This window comes from Hordeum vulgare, chromosome 7H, assembly GCF_904849725.1.
Source record: "Hordeum vulgare subsp. vulgare chromosome 7H, MorexV3_pseudomolecules_assembly, whole genome shotgun sequence".
Lineage (NCBI taxonomy): Eukaryota > Viridiplantae > Streptophyta > Magnoliopsida > Poales > Poaceae > Hordeum > Hordeum vulgare.
This window is the reverse complement of record NC_058524.1, coordinates 74,372,480-74,387,725: the sequence shown is the minus strand read 5'-3', so window position 1 is coordinate 74,387,725 and position 15,246 is coordinate 74,372,480.

The window sequence follows — 15,246 nt, the reverse complement described above, 5'->3', positions numbered from 1 at the left end:
TGGACGCCTTCAAATGCAAACCTTAAATTTTATGAAATTTTATATTTTAACATTTTAAAAAATTCTGAAAAAATACATAGATAGGTAAAGGTATAATACACAAGTGTGTAATTTTTCAGAACTAAATACATTAAAATAAGGGCTATGCAGAAAAGATAAATCTAAGACTTTTTAACACATGATACTATTCATCCTTTCACATCATGAATTTATCTTTTTGTATAGGTCATTTTTCAAAGTATTTCAGCCTAGTAATTTTACACACACATGGATCACACCCTTGTTTAGTGGTACAATTTTTTTCAGAATTTTTGAAACCAATTTTTTGAATTTTGATTTTTTAACAATTTTTGGCCTTCATGGTGGCCGAGTGCCAAAACGCCATTCTCATGTTAAGGGCCACTTTGATTCAAAGGATTGTATGATTTTTAAAGGATTAAAATACTTAAGAAATTTTTCTGTGTTGGTCATTTAATTCGTAGGATTGAATCCTGTAGAAATTTTACCTATGGATTTGTTTGTTCTACATTTAATAGAAATTCTAGCATCCACTCCAACCTCTTGAAAGAAATCCTTTGCTTTTCCTGTCATACAATCAAACAAACTTAAATCCTATAGGAATGCAATGAGCATGCCAGTATAAACCTACGTTTTTCCTATTCCAACATTTTTGCAATCTTGCGAATCAAAGAGGTCCTTAATCCTGAAAAAGATTTCATTTTTAATGTAAAATGCTACGCATTGGCCGACAAATATTTTAAAAGATTCGGCGCGCCGCGAGTTATTGGATTCAACGTGTAAATGGCCGTCAGATTCAACTGCCAACTTTGCAACAAAGATGATGTTACGCTCGAACCTTTGCAACAGAAGTATTGTTGCAGATTTTCTTTGCAACAGAGTTAACGTTGTAGCATTTCTTTATATCTTTGCTTACATAGGTTTTACGAAAGAAAGTTTTGCAACATCCGTGATGTTTCAAAAAAAAATCACAGTTGGTCGTTCACCGCGAGACCCCGTCGAACAATGGTGAGGCAGGAGTGGTGCCTCCCGTCCTTGCCATCGCGCTGTCATCGGCGAGCGCCAGACGTCTGACCAGGTTGCCTTGCCGCCATCCTCCTCTCCGATGAGGTGTGCGCATCGTGCACGGCCAACGGTCGTGGTGGAGGCGGGCGGCCACCACGTCAGACCACGACCACAACCTCGCCACCATCCTCCTCTCGAGTGAGATAGATTGTCGGTTGCCAGCGTTGATGCCGAAGCATCGAGTGATGCACGCCTCTCGCTCGGTGTTGCTGGGATCTAGTGTCATAGCTTCACTTTTGTATTCGTCGATCTGCAATAGACTGATTTGTTCTACACTAATATTACAACAACAAGCGAGCTGCAAATCTAATGGTGGTGGCCCATAAGGGCATGTGGCGTGCAGGGAAGGAGGCGGGCACATGAGTTGACATTCGAGAGCTTCTATAGGATGCCTTCTGCGCTAGGTAAGCATTTCGGCATTCACGCGTTGTCTCGCGTGTGCCGACCCACCAGCACACACAGTGCGTTGGGTTTTTCACTAGAAGTCGCATTGTATAATTCGTCAGCGTTGTCGGTGAGCTATCAGCCACAAAGATCAATCGTTTTGATTTTTGTTAAAAACACAAATTCTGAATTCTTTTTAAAAGCAGTCGATTTTGACAAAAATATCATAGACTTGCAATAAAAAGTTCATGAGCACGGGACAAAAACTTAAAAAATTTCAAAGTACATGGAATTAAGAGAAACATTGATTTTGGGGAAAAAGTTTGGAAATTTGAGAAAGGTTCATTCATCTTAAAAAAAGATCAAATTATGAAAAAAGTTCATGAACTTGAAAAATAATCAAAATGTTTTAAAAAGTTCATCGATTTTGAAAAAAAGATCATTAAAATTCGAAAACAGGTCATCAATTTTGGAAAAAAATCACGTATTTTAAAACAAGTTCATTGAATTTCAAAAATGGTTCATAAATTCGAAAAAGTTGACAAATTTAAAAACAAGTGCATATTTTTTGAAAAAGTTCACTAATTGAAAAAAAATCAATTTTGGAAAACTTGAAAAAGGTTCATCGATTTTGAAAAGAAGATCACGAATTCAGAAAAAAGTTCATCGGTTTTAAAGAAATAAGTTCATGAATCTGAAAAAACAAAAAAGAACAAAGAAAAGGAGAAAAATATGTATGTAATCACACTACGTGAGTTGACTCGTTTGTTATGGCAGCTACGATTGAACTCAGCGTTGAGGTTCGAATCACACTTGCGTGCATTTTTGTTGTTTGGAAACAGAAAAAGTGAAGATCGGGCAGCCCAGCGCAGAGGAGGGTGTGCAGTCGTTTGCGAGAAATGAATTAACACGCGCTTAAGGCGCCGTTTAGGGAATGCCCTGACATACATCCGATGATTAGAAGCATTTCTGATAATTAATCCTCAAAAAAGATTAAAAAAACACAAAGCAGCCAATATAAAACAACCGATGGTACAAGTCTATGATATTTTTGTCAAAATCGGCTTCTTTTTAAATTTGGGCTCATTCTGGTACATGAGATTGGTTCATAGTTAGGTTAATACTAGCAGCAATTCTGGCCTATTAGCTTATGCAATGTGATCTATAAAACTGCATCTAAAGTTGTTGCAAACAGACTCAAGATCATATTGCTTAACATTATGTCCGAGGAACAATCAGCTTTTGTCCCACGTAGGTTGATCACCGATAACATAATATCTGCATATGAGTGTCTCACTTTATGAAGAGGAGTAAGGCAAAGTCCAATAGCTACTGTGCTCTCAAAGTGGACATGATGAAAGCCTATGATAGAGTGGTGTGGTGTTATTTACGAGCAATGATGAAAAAACTGGGATTTGCACACACATGGATCAACACAGTTATGAGTATGGTTCACAGAGTTTCCTTCTCAGTTTTGTTCAATGGAGAGAAGTTAGAGAAATTCACACCTACAAGAGGTATTTGACAGGGAGACCGTACCTTCCCTTACCTTTTCTTGATTGTAGCACAAGGCCTTTCGTGCCTTTAAAATCCAGTTCTGGGTCGTCGTGTCTTGAAGGAATCAAGGTGGCACCAACAGCTCTGGCTATAAACCATCACCTTTTTTCTGACGATAGCCTACTGCTCTTTAAGTCAAGTGTTGAGGGGGCGACAATGGTGTCAAACCTATTGAACACTTACTATAATGCTTAGGGGCAAAGAATCAATCATGCAAAGTCATCTATCTTTTTCAGCAAAGGGTGTCCTTAGAGTTTGCGAGATTCTATCAAGAACACACTTCATATGGACAACGAATCTCTGAGTTACAAGTACTTGGACATGCCAATAGATGTTGGCCAATCAAAGATGAGAACCTTCAAATACCTAAGAGAGAGTGTATGGGATAAAGTAAGAGGATGGATGGAGAAACTACTTTTGGGAGCAGGCAAAGAAGTCCTTATCAAATTGGTGGGCCAAGCTATACGAGTTTATTGTATGTCCTGTTCAAATTGCCGCGAGGTTTGTGTGACAATATTACCTCCATAATTCGATAGTTTTGGTGGGGAAGTAAGCAGGGCAGGAGGAAGCCAGCATGGGTTGCATGGGATGTAATGACGCAACCTAAATATTTTGGTGGCATGGGATTTAGTGAGATGGAGATATTCAATCTGTTTTTGCTTGCCCATCAGGCGTGGAGAGTGCTCGGTGATCCTAACTGTGTGAGCGCTAGGATTCTGAAGGCTTCTTACTTCCTGAGGTCTTCTTTCTTTGAGGTAGAAATTGGTAACCACCCTTCTCAGATATGGAGAGCTATACTAGATGGATGGGAAATTATGAAGCAAGGAGTGATCGTGCGCATTGGCGCGAGGCACACTATAAAAATCCGGGAGACAAACTAGCTCTCGCGGATAGGACCAAAACACCCAATCACTGTTGGAAATATGCCCTAGAGGTAATAATAAATTAGTTATTATTATATTTCCTTTTTTATAATAATCGTTTATTATCCATGCTAGAATTGTATTGATTGGAAACTCAAATACATGTGTGGATACATAGACAACACACTGTCCCTAGTGAACCTCTAGTTGACTAGTTCGTTGATCAAAGATGGTCAAGGTTTCCTGGCCATAGGCAAGTGTTGTCACTTGATAACGGGATCACATCATTAGGAGAATCATGTGATGGACAAGACCCAAATTATAAACGTAACATGTGATCGTGTTATTTTGTTGCTATTGTTTTCTACGTGTCAAGTATTCATTCCTATGACCATGAGATCATGTAACTTACTGGCACCGGAGGAATACCTTGTGTGTATCAAACGTCACAACGTAACAGGGTGACTATAAAGGTGCTCTACAGGTATCTCCGAAGGTGTCCGTTGAGTTAGCATGGATCAAGACTGGGATTTGTCACTCCGTGTGACGGAGAGGTATCTCGGGGCCCACTCGGTAATACAACATCACATATAAGCCTTGCAAGCAATGTGACTCAAGTGTGAGTCACGGGGATCTTGTATTACGATAACGAGATTGAAATAGGTATAGGGATACCGACGATCAAATCTCGGGCAAGTAACATACCGTAGGACAAAGGGAATGTTATACGGGATTATATGAATCCTTGGCACAGAGGTTCAACCGATAAGATCTTCATAGAATATGTAGGATCCAATATGGGCATCCAGGTCCCGCTATTCAATATTGACCGAGGAGTGTCTCGGGTCATGTCTACATAGTTCTCAAACCCGTAGGGTCTGCACACTTAAGGTTCGATGGTGTTTTAGTATAGTTGAGTTATATGTGTTGGTGACCGAAGGTTGTTCGGAGTTTCGGATGAGATCACAGACGTAACGAGGGTTTCCGCAATGGTCCGGAAATGAAGATTGATATATAGGAAGTTGGTGTTTGGATTCCGGAAAGTTTTCAAGCATTGCCACCGGGAGTGACGAATGGGTTCCGGGGCCCACTGGGTGGGCCCACCATGCCCCAAGGGGTCCACGTGGGTTTATTGGATGTACAAAAGGGTATAATGGGCTGACAAAGTCAGCCAAGGAAAGCCCATGAGGAAAAGGTGGAAAATCCAAAAGAGGTGGGAAAATAAGGAAGGAGTCCTAATCCAAGTGGGATTGGAGAAGGAATCCTCCCTCTCTCCCACTTCGGCCGACCCAAGGAGGACTCCTTGGTGCGCCAAGCCTGCCTAGGGCTGCCTCCCCCTCCTCCTATATATACTAGAGGTTTAGGGGTTTTGAGACGCAACTTTGCCACATGCAACTCAAACCTACACCTCGTAGTTCTTCCTCGTAGTTTTGAGCCCTACAGGAATAGTTCATCACTAACACCGGCGCACCATCACGCTGCCGGAGAACTCATCTACTTCTCCGTCTCTCTTGCTAGATCAAGAAGGCCGAGATTGTCATCGAGTTGTACGTGTGCTGAACGCGGAGGTGTCGTCCGTTCGGCACTAGATCGGGACGGATCGCGAGATGGTTCGTGCGACGGATCGAGGGACGGTTCGAGGGACGTGAAGACGTTCCACTACATCAATCGGGTTTCTTAACGTTTCCCGTTGTGCGATCTACAAGGGTACGTAGATCTAATCTCCACTCGTAGATGGACATCACCATGATAGGTCTTCGTGTGCATAGGAAATTTTTTGTTTCCCATGCAATGTTTCGCAAGAATCACATCTCTGACTACCAACCCTCTAGTTCTTGTTTCGGAGCTAATTGACAACACATATACATCATGGACAGAGGACCTCATCCGAGCTACTTTTTTGCCTTTTGATGCAGATACCATCCTCTCTATTCCCTTGTGTACGAGAAACATTGATGACTTATGGGCCTGATCGGCAGAGAGAACTAACAGATTCACGGTTATCTTGGCCTATAGAATAATCATCAATACGAGGGATCATCGAGGGAACTGGATAGAGGAGAATGCATGCGCCTCAGGAAAGCTCGAGCGTCAATGCATGGACGAAACTTTGACATACTAAGGTCTGTTCAAAACTAAAGGTGTTCCTATGGAGGCTGGCCAGGCACTCAATGACGACTGCATACCTATTGCATCACCGAAATATGTTAACAACACACAAATGTGCACTTTGTGATCGGGAGGATCCATGGAGGCATGCTCTTTTGGAGTGCACGATGTCGAGATGCATTTGGGCTTTGTTAAATGAGGATCTCGTGGAGAAACCGAGTCAGAATAACAATCCCCATGCAAGGAATTGGCTCTTTGCAATGCACGATGAGCTTTTAGAGAAGCAATATAACCGAATGGTGGCCACCCTTTGGGCGATATGGAGGGCTAGGAGAAAGGTAATCTATGAGGATGTTTTCCACAGCCCACAATCCACAAATCAGTTCATCCAAACCTTCCTTTCAGAATTGGAAACAAAGGAGGTAAGAGATAGGACACGTGTGAGACAAGAAAGACCCTCGGCTGGTGGCTGGATCCGGCCGCCTGATATGTGCTTCAAGATCAATGTCGACCCAGCTGTGGCACAAAATAGGGGGCGGGAAGTTGCTGCAGCGATCTGCGGAGACTATAATGGCTCTTTTCAAGGCGCCTTGGCTATTTTCTTCAAGGGTATCCACGATCCGGCCATGTTGGAAGCTTGAGCAATTCGGGAGGCTCTAGCCCTCGTAGAAGATCTCAACCTGTGGTGAATTCACGTAGCATATAATTGCAAGGTCGTGGTGGACAACATTAAAGACAAGAATCCAACAAACTATGGTGCAGTTCTACATGAAATCATAGACCATAGCGTTTCTTTAGAGAGATGTAGTATCGTGCAAGAATTTAGGAGCTCAAACATCGAGGCTCATGACTTAGGGAAGCATATTATGAGATTGGGTGTTGGCCTCCATGATTGCTTAGGAAACCCTGGTTCGTTATCTTTTGTACCCTTAAACATTTATCAATAAAAGCTTCACGAGGTTGTCTCAAAAAAACTGGCCACAACTCAAACAAAGTTACATCGAAGAGATGGACATGTGCAATCCCAAAAAACCTAGTGCTAGCACTTCAGTAGCACTAGCAACTTCAAACATGCGTTGGACTCTTCCTCCTCAAGGTTTTGCTAAACTAAAAGTTGATGGGGTGGTCATAGGAAATTTCTCCCGAAGGTTCATATTCTACGGTTTGTAGGGACGAGACAGGAACATATCGGGTTCCTCGGTTACTAAGTGCCCGGGGATCATTGATCCAACAATGCTCGAGGCTTTGGCTTGTCAGGAGGTCCTCACACTAGCTCTTCACCTTTCACTGTCACGTGTGGTGATCTCTTCGGATTGCAAAGGTGTGGTCAGTGACATTAAGAATGGCATCGGTGGTCGATATGAAAATATCACGAGGGAGATTAAACCAAATCTTTGAAGTTCACTCTATGCTCTTTCATCTTTGAAGGGCAGGAAACCAATACCGAGGCACATAGCATCACTAAACATGCTTTAGTATTTCCATTATGATGCCACGAGTGGCTCCTTAATCCTCCGGATCTAAATTGTATCCTCATATGTCCATCATGCATCATGATTTCTTATTGATATTTATATTGTTCTTGGTCAATATTCCACTTTATGATACAATCCTAAAGCCTTTTCTCTCTTAATTTACAAGGTACGTCACAAAGAGGCAAATTGCCGGAAAGTGGAATTCTCGACCTGAAAACCAAGAAAAAGGCTGGAAATTCTCTAGACTCGAAATGACCTAAACTTCACGAGGATTTTTTGTGGAATATATATGAATTTATGGAGCAAAGAAGTGCCAGAGTGGGGCCACCTATGGCTCCCAAGCCAATAGGGTGCGGCCACCCCTTAGGCACGCCTAGATGGCTTGGGAAGCCCACATGAAGTCCCATACCCCCCTCTTTTACTATATGATGTGTTCTTGCCTAAAACAATGAGGAAGATACTTTTGGGATGAAGCATCACCGTCTCGAGGTGGAAACCTGGGAGAGGCCCTTTTGCTCTCTGGCAGAGTGATTTTGTTGGGGAAACTTCCTTCAGGGAGTGGGAAATCAAAGCCATCGTCATCAACAACGCTTCCTCATCTTCATCAACATCTTCACTAGCACCATCTCATCTCAAACCCTAGTTCATCTCTTGTATGCAATCTTTGTCTCAAAACCTCACATTGGTACCTCGGGACTACTGGTAGTGTTGATTACATCTTGTAGTTGATGCTGATTGGTTTACTTGATGGAAGATAATTTATTCAGATCCTTTATCATATTAATTATAGCTCTCATCTTGAACATGGTGGTGATTTGTGAGTAGTTGCCTTTGTTCTCGGGGACATGGGAGAAGTCTTGTTATAAGTAATCACGGGAAGTTGGTATTCGTTCGTTATTTTGATGACATGTATGTTGTTGCTTCCTTTAGGGGTGTCATCTGAACATCGACTACATGACACATCACCATCTTTGGGCCTAAGGGAAGATATTGTGGAGTAATAAGTAGATGAAGGGTTGCTAGAGTGTTAGAAGCTTAAACACTAGTTTATGCGTTATTCCATAAGGGGTTGATTTGGATCCACATGTTTCATGATATGGTTAGATTTATCTTAATTCTTTATTCATAGTTGTGGATGCTTGCGAGAGCGGGTAATCATAAGTATGTTGGTTGTTCAAGTAAGAACAATACCTAAGCATTGGTTCATCCACATATCAAATGAACAAAGTAATGGATGCAAATCAAGTCAACGTGATGAACATGACTAGAAGACAATTCTCGTGTGTCCTCGAGAGCCTTTTGCTATATATAAGAGAACTTGCACGCTTATACTTTGCTACAAAAAGGTTTGGGACACCTTGCTGCACTCTTTCTACTTTTTTTACTTGTTACTTGTTACCAATTATCTTGCTGCAAAACTATCTATTAATGCTATTCACAACACTTCTAGAGAATACCTTGCTGAAATCTTGTTATCATTTTATTCTGCTCCTCGTTGGGTTCCACACTCTTACTTATCGAAAGGACCATGATTGATCCCATATACATGTGGGTCATCAAGACTCTTTTCTAGCATCATTGCCGGGGATCACAGGGCCTTTGGTAAGTGAAAATTTGTAAGGAAACATTTTCCATACATGCTGAAATTTACTATTGCTGGTTACTATGGAAGATAATCTTTAGAAGGACCTCTTTGGGGTATCTTCACCCCGACCAGAAGTGGAAAACATTTCCCCTCAACCTACTGAACCTACTAAAAATATTTACTATTAAATTCCTTAGGTTATGTTTGATAAACAACTAGCTAATCCTTGTGCAGGAGATGGAACATCTCATCCTAATTTTCACTTCATATATACACATGATATTTGTGGATTATTTAAGCTTGGGGGTTTATTTGAGGACAAAGTTAAGAAGACGGTTTTCCCTCCATATTTGGAGAGAGAAAACATTGATTTGGTATAGACTATTGGATGATATTGGCACATGGGACTGGAATCTCTTGAAGCTGGAAGTTCAACAGAAGTTTTATCCTCTTTATCTGGTTCATCGTGATAGGAATTATATCTATAATTTTTGACCTCGTGAAGGAGAAAGTATCATTCGATCTTGGGGTAGTCTTAAGTCTATGATGCACACATTCCCCAATCATGACCTCTCAAGAAAAATAATACTACAAAAATTTTATGCTCGGCTTTCTTATGATGATCAATCGAAGCTTGATTATTCTTCTACTGGTTCCTTCGCGAATAAAACTATTGATTTAAATGGGATCTTCCTGAAATAATTAAACACAACTCTGAATATTGGGAACTCCACAAAGGTAAACAATCATCTATAAAGCTTGATTTTGATGACGTTAAATATTTTATGGAAACTCATACTTTTCATAACTTTAGGAATAAATATGGGCTTGACTCTAAGATAGTAGCTTCTTTTTGTGAATTATTTGCTAATCATGTTGATATCTCTGAGGATAAGTGGTTTAGATTTCACCGACCTATTGAATAATTGTTGGAGGAACCTATTAAAACTAAGGATGAAACAATTGTTTACCATGTTCATCCAGTTGCGCCTACTCCTTACATGGAGAAATCATCTTTTCCTGTTAGGATTAAGTAACATGCTAAAGAACCATTATGGTTAATAAAAGCAATATTAGGACACCGAGACCTTCTTGAACAAATAAATGTAGAACCTAGTATTGTTATGGTTAAAGATCTCCGTGTTGATAATATTGATGGACATGTTATTTACTTATGTGATGAAGGTGCTAGAATTGCCAATCATGTTAGAAATAAACATGATGAATGCTACTGCGACAACAGACCTTCCCTGGTACGGCGCCACGAATCCTGCTGCTACGGCTACGCCTTTAGGGACTTCCTTGGCAAATATGCAAAGGATTTCCCCGCGGCTTTGGAGCCTTGCGTTGGTGTTCCCTTGAAGAGGAAAGGGTGATGTAGCACAGCGGCGGTAAGTATTTCCCTCAGTTTTGAGAACCAATATATCGAACCAGTGGAAGATCTCGTCAAGTCATAAGTACCTGCACAAACACAAAGAGCTTGCACCCAACGCTATGAAGGGGTTGTCAATCCCTTATAGATTGTTTGCAAAGTGAGAACTGAAAGAAAAAAGTAAACAAGCAAAGTAAAAGTGAAAGTGGAAATGATAGTTGCGAATAGACCCGGGGGCCGTAGTGTTCACTAGTGGCTTCTCTCATGAAAGCAAGTAGACGGTGGGTGAATGAATTACTATCGAGAAATTGATAGAACCGCACAAAGTCGTGACGTTATCTAAGGCAATGATTATATCTATAGGCATCACGTCCAAAACAAGTAGACCGACACTTTCTGCATCTACTACTATTACTCCACACGCCGACCGCTATCCAGCATGCATCTAGTGTATTAAGTCCAAAAGAATAGAGTAACGCCTTAAGACAGATGACATGATGTAGATGGACAATCTCATATCTACGATAAAACCCCATCTTGTTACCCTTGATGGCAACAACACGATGCGTGCCTTGCTGCCCCTTCTGTCACTGGGAAAGGTCACCACACGGTATGAACCCAAAACCAAGCACTTCTCCCATTGCAAGAATCATAGATCTAGTTGGCCAAACAAAACCCAACACTCGGAGAGACTTACAAGGATATCAAATCATGCATATAAGAAATCAGCAAAGACTCAAATATAATTCATAGATAATCTGATCACAAATCCACAATTCACCGGATCTCGACAAACACACCGCCAAAGAGGATTACATCAGATAGATCTCCATGAAGATCATGGAGAACTTTGTATTGAAGATCCAAGAGAGAGAAGAACCCATCTAGCTACTAACTACAGACCCGTAGGTCTGAAGTGGACTACTGACGAGTCATTGGAGAGGCGATGATGTTGATGTAGAAGCCCTCCAACTCCAAAGTCCCCTCCGGCAGGGCACCGAGAAGGGTCTCCAGATGTGATCTCGCGGAAATGGAAGCTTGCGGCGGCGGAAAAGTGTTTTCGTGGATTTTTAGGGAATTTATAGGCCAAAGACCTAGGGCAGGGGAGCGCTAGGGGGCCACAAGCTTGGTTGCCGCGACCGCCCCCTGGCCGCGGCAACAGGGCTTGTGGGCCCCCCTATGGGCCCACTGCCTTGGCCCTCAAGCCTCCCGATCTTCTTCCGTTCTAGAAACATTTATTTCGGGGATTTTATTTCGTTTGGACTCCGTTCCAAAATCAGATCTGAAAAGAGTCAAAAACACAGAAAAAACAGGAACTGGCACTTGGCACTTAATTAATAAGTTAGTCCCAAAAAAGATATAAAAGGTAAACAAAACATCCAAAGTTGACAAGATAAAAACGTGAAACCATCAAAAATTATAGATACGTTTGAGACGTATCAAGCATCCCCAAGCTTAACTCCTGCTCGTCCTCGAGTAGGGAAGTGATAAAGAATGAAATTTTGATGCTTTCATGCTACCTAACATAGATGTCCTTTGTAACTCCTCTTATGTGACGTGAATGTTTAGATCCATTAGATTCAAAAAAATAGTTTGCTATTGAGGTGGAGACAATAATAGTTCAAGAAAACTAGCGAGGTAATCAATAACTTTCAAAATAACAAGGCCAAAAGAAAGTTATCCCTACAAAATCATATAGTCTGGCTATGCTCTATCATCATTGCACAACAAATTTAAATAATGCACAACCCCGGTATTGGCCAAGTAATTGTTTTCACACGTTTACTTTCTCAAACTTTTTCAACTCTAACGCAATACATGAGCGTGAGCCATGGTTTTAGCACTATAAGTGGTGTGGAGTGTGGTGGAGGTTGCAAGACAAACAAGGAGAAGATGGTCACATTGACTAGGCATATCAATGAGCTATGGAGATGCTCATCAATAGATATCAACGTGAATGAATAGGGATTGCCATACAAATGATGCACTAGAGCTAAGAGTATGTGAAAGCTCTTAAAGAAAACTAGTGGGTGTGCATCCAACTTGCTTGCTCACGAAGACCTAAGGCAAATTTGAGGAAGCCTATCATTGGAATATACAAGCCAAGTTATATAATGAAAATTTCCCACTAGCTATATGGTGGTGAAAAAAGAGAGACTCTCAATCATGAAGATCATAGTGCTTAATATGCACAAGTGTGGAAAGGTGGTAGCATTGTCCCTTCTCTCTTTTTCTCTCATTTTTTTGGTGGGCTCTTTGGCCTCTTTTTTTTATTATGGTGGGCATCTTTGGCCTCTTTTATTTCCTCACATGGGACAATGCTCCATCAATGATGATCATCACACTTACAACTCAAAACTTAGAGCAATGATGACTCTATATGGAATGCCTTCGGTAGTGTACCGTGACAATGATCTAGCATGGCATAGACATAAATGGAAACATCATGCTAGCTATCTTATGATCATGCAATGGCAATGTAGAAGTGGTGGCACACGTCATGGTGGTAGGTGCATGGCAATATATCTCGGAATAGCTTTGAAAAATCCATAGTAAGTAGGTATGGTGGCTGTTTTGAGGGAGGCTATATGGGTGGTTTTGTGCACCGGCGAAAGTTGCACGACACTAAAGAAGATAGTGATGGTTGAAGGTGAAAGTGCATCTAAACCATGGACTCAACATTAGTCATGAAGAACTCATATACTTGTTGCAAAAGTTTTAGTAGTAATCGAAACAAAGCATTCAACGCATACTCCTAGGGGAAGGGTTGGTAGGTATAAACCATCGCGCGATCCCGACCGCCACACAAAGGATGACAATCAATACACTAATCATGCTCAGACTTCATCACATAGCGGTTCACCATACGTGCATGCTACGCGAATCACTAACTTCAACACAAGTATTTCTAGATCCACAACACCTTACTAATATAACTTCAATATTACCATAACCACAACTCAAAACTAATTGAGATGAATCAAACTTCTCTAACTATTCAATGCACATGAAGGTGGAAGTTTTCATATCCCTTTGGATAACTACCCCTTTTGAGAGTACTTTCATAGCATAGATCAACTACCAAGCCACGCACCGACATGCTCTAAAAGATATAAGTGAAGTACATAGAGCAAAATCAACTAGCTCAAAAGATATAAGTGAAGCACATGTGAGCTGAATTGTCTAACCAAAGGATATAAGTGAAGCTCGACAAAATCACGGTGAGTGCATGTCTCTCTCTCTAGGTGTGCAGCAAGGATGATTGTGACACAACAAAAATAAAATACTCCTATGATACAAGACGTTCCAAGAAAAACACATAACATGTGGTGAATAAAAATATAACCCCAAGTAACGTTACCGATGGATTAAAGACGAAAGAGGGGATGCCTTCCCGGGGCATCCCCAAGCTTAGGCTTTTACGGCATCCTTGAATCAACTTGGGGTGACTTGGGCATCCCCAAGATTGAGCTCTTGCCACTCTTTATCTTTTTGTCCATAAGAACTTCACCCAAAACTTGAAAACTTCACAACACGAAACTTAAACAGAAACTCGTGATAACATTAGTATAAGAAAGCAAACCACCACTTCCTTAGGTATTGTAGCAAATTTAAATACTACATATGTTGATGTTGGGTTACTGTATTTTCAATCTTCCATGGCTAATACCCCCCGATACTATCCATAGTTTCATCAAAATAAGCAACCAACTCAACAAAAACAGAATCTGTTAATAGCAGACCAGCCTATAGCAATCTGTATACTTCGTATACTTCTGGTACTTCAAAAATTCTGAAATATTACGACAGTCTGAAGAATTTGCGTAGTAATCGGAAGAAAAAAGAATCAACTCAAAAGCTCTTACAGAAAAAAAATGAAAAGTCTTTTCGTGAGCAGAAAGTTTATGTCTTTTCCAGCATGACCAAACGATCATCCCCAAGACTAATCATAACGGTTTTGCTTGGCACAAAAGCAAAAAAGAAACACAAAAAACACAATCATAACAGAATTATGAAAGTGTGGCAAACACAAAACATAAATAAAAAGGATAGATTTGTTGGGTTGCCTCCCAACAAGCGCTATTGTTTAATGCCCTTAGCTAGGCATAAGGTGATGGAATCACGTATAGTCATCCTTGGTGCTCAAATCATAAGTAGCCCTCATCATAGATTCATAAGGCAATCTTATTTTCTTTCTAGGAAAATGTTCCATGCCCTTCTTTAGGGGAAATTGAAATCTAATATTCCCTTCCTTCATATCGATGATAGCACCAATAGTCCTTAGGAAAGGTCTACCAAGAATAATGGGACATGAAGGATTGCAATCTATGTCAAGTACAATGAAATCCACGGGTACATAGTTCTTATTTGCAATAATAAGAACATCATCGATCCTTCCCATGGGTTTCTTGACAGTAGAATCCGCAAGATGCAAATTAAGAGAACACTCTTCAATCTCATGAAAACCAAGAATATCACATAACGACTTTGGAATCGCGGAAACACTAGCACCCAAATCACACAAAGCATTACATTCATAGTTTTTGATCTTGATTTTGATAGTAGGTTCCCACTCATCATGAAGTTTTCTAGGTATATAGACTTCTAATTCGAGCTTCTCTTCAAGATATTTCATCATAGCATCTACGATATGAGCGGTAAAGGCTTTGCTTTGGCTTTAAGCATGTGGAGAGTTTGCAATGGATTGCATCAAAGAAATGCATTCAAACAAGGAGCAACTATCATAATTGAATTACTTGAAGTCCAAAGTGGGAGTTTCATTACTACCCAAAATTTTGATTTCTTCTACTCCACTCT